The sequence below is a fragment of the Copadichromis virginalis genome, linkage group LG8 (assembly GCF_057382275.1).
Source record: "Copadichromis virginalis isolate Kocher_CV1m ecotype Utaka linkage group LG8, C_Virginalis_male_GT1.1, whole genome shotgun sequence".
In the NCBI taxonomy this organism is placed as follows: domain Eukaryota; kingdom Metazoa; phylum Chordata; class Actinopteri; order Cichliformes; family Cichlidae; genus Copadichromis; species Copadichromis virginalis.
The window spans coordinates 2852612-2857191 of record NC_140625.1 but is presented as its reverse complement, the minus strand read 5'-3'; the positions used below and the strand labels follow the sequence as shown (position 1 = coordinate 2857191).

General features: G+C 40.9%; 1 pseudogene; it reads right to left on the bottom strand.

Moving 5' to 3' along the window:
- Positions 1-1274: 1274 nt before the first annotated feature.
- On the bottom strand, positions 1275-2401 carry LOC146702504 (uncharacterized; annotated as a pseudogene).
- Positions 2402-4580: the final 2179 nt, after the last annotated feature.

Sequence of the window (4580 nt, the reverse complement as noted above, 5' to 3'; positions counted from 1 at the left end):
CCGCTGTCACATTTGTGGTTGTTGTAAATTATTTAATGACTGTAAATAAACGTACTGAACTGATCTTCCGAGTCTGCGCTCGAGTCCACCCGTCCTTTAGCCTTGACAAATCTTTCTTTGGTTAAGAATGACCCTTTCATATAAATCGAGAACAAAGCGCACTCTCAGATAGGTAGGCATATCATTGTCCTAGTCTACAATCAAGCAATGCCTCCATGTATGTAAATACAGAGGATTTACAATGAAGTGGAGAAGGAAATCACATGTTGGAGGCAATGTGTATGTAATGGGCATGTTGCCTGTGGAACCCAGTCCCAAGTGTAATACTGATGGAAGCAGCAGGATGCACGATGCAAGAGAAACATGTATGTGTCCCACACGTGGGGAATTTTTTGGTCATGGCAGAAAGTACAAGAGCAGTAAAAAATTCAGAGAACAAAGAGAAAAACAACAGAATAGAATAAGATCAACAGAATAACAAACTTAGATACAAAATAGAAACAATACTATATGCAATAGAATAAGTACTATACAAATAGAATAAAATACTTTGTTACATAGGGAAAATTGCACATCAAGGAGACAGGGTGAGAGTTACAACTGTGTATGGGATGTGTGTGTGTGTGTGTGTGTGTGTGTGTGTGTGTGTGTGTGTGTGTGTGTGTGTGTGTGTGTGTGTGTGTGTGTGTGTGTGTGTGTGTGAGTGTGTGGTCCTCTGCAGAGACCATGTTGCAGGATGAATTCTGAGGTGTATTCAGTAGTATAGTCTACTCAGATTTAGCCAAATTATTCAGAAATCACTGGACAGCACTTCACTGTGAAGATGTCTAATCACAGAAAGCATACCACAGTGTATCTCATCATGTTATAGCCTTATTCCAAAAGGGACTAAAATTGTGTCCCACCTTAAAATTCTGCACACAATACCTCATAATGACAAAGTGAAAAAAGTTTGTTTGAAAGTCTTCCAAATTTTGTTAAAAATGAAAAAAAAAAAAAGAATCATATGACATATAGATAAGTATTCAACAAAAGCAAGTATTTTTTAGTATAATGCCACAAGCATTGTACTCAACTGTTATTTTGGGACAGTTTCTCCCATTCCTCTTTGCCGTCTCCATCAGGTTGAATGAGGATAAGAGAGCGCAGGCCTTTTCAGATCTGTCCAGAGATGCTTAGTTGGGTTCAAGTCTGGGCTCTGGCTGGGCCACTCAGGAAGAATCACAGAATGGTCCTGAAACCACTCCTTTGTTATCTTGGCTGTGTGCTTAGGGTCATTGTTCTGCTGGAAGATGAGCCTTCACCCCAGTTTGAGGTCCAAAGTCCTCTGGAGCAGGGAGGATATTTCTGTATCTTGCTGCATTCATCTCTGTGACCCTAACTAGTCTCCGAGTTCCAAACTGAGTCTCCGAGCTGCCAAAAGAAATACCCTCAGTGTGATGCTGGCACCATTATGCTTCACTGTAGAGATGTTATTGGCCAGGTGATAAGCAGCACCTGGTCTCCTCCAGATATGATGCTTGGCATTCAGACCAAAGAATTCATCAGACCAGAGAATTTGTTTCTCTAAGGCGTCTGAGAATCCTTTAGATGTCTTTTGGCAAACTCCAGGCAGGCTGTCATGTGCCTTTTACTGAGGAGTGGCCTTCATCTGGCCAATGTACCATATAGGCCTGACTGATGGAGTGCTGCAGAAACAGTTTTCCTTCAGGAAGGTTCTCCTCTCTCCACAGAGCAATGCTGTAGCTTTGTCAGACCATCATGTTCTCGGCCATCTTCTTGACTACCCCGATCACTCAGACTGGAGAGACCGCCTACAGGCAGCCCTAGTCATTCCAAACTTTTCCCATTTGCAGATGATGGAGGCCACTGTGCTTATTGGGACATTCAGTGCTGCACAAATGTTTCTGTTCTGACTATTGTCAAGTTTGTACGTTTGTTTTGTTTGGGTAGTCCACTGGCCCTTTAAGAGAAAGGCATGGCTGTGTGCGGACAGGAGAAGTGTCAGAAAGACTCAGACAATCGACTGATTAATGTGATCTATTCTGTGAGAGGCTGATAAAAAGGCATTCCCTGTGAGTATGCATTATTATTCTGCACTTTATGTTGATTAATAGCAGTTACTTAGATGCTGTATTACGCATGCTAATTCATGGTTTGTAGACAGTTGTTTGGTGTTAGCATTAGCACTTGGTCACGCAGCTCCTCAAGTAATTATTTTAGTTTTTCACTCATATACACTGTATTTTGTTGTTACAGTTTCACACCTGCCATATAAAGCAAAGTCTAAACCCACTCTGGCGTCAGCGACTTTTGTGTGGAGGTGTTTAACTCCTGGATAGTAGAAAGTGGTTCTACGAGGCCAGTACAGTTTCTGTTCCCTTCCCCCGGTCTGTGCCATGCTACGATGATGTCTCAGAGGTGTTCAGACAATTTCTTAAACTTCATGGCTTTGTTTGTGATGTGACATGTCTTCTATGGAGCCTGTGTATGTGCCTTTCCAAATCACTGCGAATGAACAGAGTTTACCACTGGTTGACTCCAATCAAGCTGGCATGTACAAATCAACTCAAGATTGTTTATGGTGCGATTAGGCCAGGGTGAGGCAACTCGAGGCCTCAAGTGCCCGTGTCCTGCATGTTTTAGATGTGTCTTTAATTTAACACAGCTTATTTAAATGGCTAAATTACCTCCCCAACATGTCTTGAAGCTCTCCAGAGGCCTGGAAATAAACGAATCATTTGATTTGGGTGTGTTGACACAGGGTGAGATCTAAAACCTGCAGGACACCGGCCCTCGAGGCCTGGAGTTGCCTACTTCTGGATTAGGCTATTCATTTCTGACTTTACCGATTATTTATGCTAAGCTATGCTAACAATGTCTAGACTTTTATTTTATAGATACTGGTTATATTTCAGGAGCAGCACAGCCAGTGGTTAGTGATCTTGCATATATAGCAAGAAGGTCCTGAATCCACTGCTTTTCTGTATAGAGTTTGAATGTTCTCCCCATATCTGCATGGGTTATCTCCGGGTACTCCAGCTTCCTCCCAGTGTTCAAAGAAACAGTCCAAAAACATGCAGTTAGTAATTTTAGGTTAACTTCTGACTTTAAATTGATGGTAGGTGTGATCATGGATGGTTGTATCTGTGTTGGCCCTGTAATAAACGGTCAGCCTGTCTTCGGTTTTAGACCTAGACAGACGTAGATAGGTCTCTCACCTGATGGCAGCTGGGATAGGCCCCACCCCTTCCACCCCACAACCTTCAATTGGACAAGTGAAAGAAAAAGGATGCTTACTTTCATTATTAGTGATGAGATCACCGTCTCTGTTAGTAGGAAGCAGAGCTGTCTTGGCCTGATTTTTAAAAACAGAACAAAATACATCATTTCTCAAATGTCTTCCAGTTGTAACCTTTTCTTTTCTGTTCTTAATTAAATTAAAGATTAAACTACCATTGACATAGCCTCTAAATCCTGTCTGCCATTGTAGCTGGCCCTCTATGTATAGATTCATGCTTTAATGACACTATTATCGTGGTCAGAGGAAATGATTCATCACAAACGTGTGTGTGTGTGTGTGTGTGTGTGTGTGTGTGTGTGTGTGTGTGTGTGTGTGTGTGTGTGTGTGTGTGTGTGTTTATACTAGATGCGTACAGATCTATGATCTTTTAGAGATGGAGGCTCAATTATTGAATGGATAATACAATATAATATGTGAACAATGTCCCCACTACACCACTACACAAAGACACGCACACAGAGCACGAGAGCCTGGCAAAGAAGAGCATCCAAACAACCTCTTGAACAAACATACTGTGCTTTCTCTCCCTGCCACTCCACCTGTATCAGTCCTGTTCCTTGTTTTTCTTCTCATATTCTTTGGTCTTTTCATCATCCATGCATCACTCTATTTTCTTCTACTTCGTCATCCCTCTAAAACTTGATCATTATTATAATTTAGCCAGGGGTTTCTTTTTGGTCTTGTTCAACATAGAAGTTTTCACCATCACATCAAACTTGCAGTTTTTCCTACAAACTACATGTTACTGCTTTATTTTTATCCAGTTCAATTGATCAGACTTGAAATGCACGCACAGAACAATAGGAGGAAGCAAGGGGATGTAATACACACTCAAAAATGACAATTTTACAGTGTAACAACCAACATTCTGATGATTTTGGCACCATTAAGCTAAACGATGTTGGGTGACTAGGAACAAAGGTGGTGTGATGTTTTTATATTATATTTGAGTGACTTTGACTTTGATATCTGAACTGAAAGGCAGATGTAGTTACTCATTTGTTGCTGACTGCAGTTTGGCTGCTACCATGTTGGATTTTTTGAGACATATTTGAAAGAGAGATTGAAGTGCTAAAATATTAGCTGAGGATTGCAAATTTGATTAGCAAGCTGCACTTGGAAACTGCACTTAGCACTTAGTGCTGGGCTACTAAAATACTAGAACTTTATTTTTTTTAAAAAGCAGAAGAACTAATTTCCTGGATTGTCCGCATTGTCAGATAATAACATTTGAAATTCTCCAAAAAGTTTTAGGGCCCTATTGAACAATGTGGAA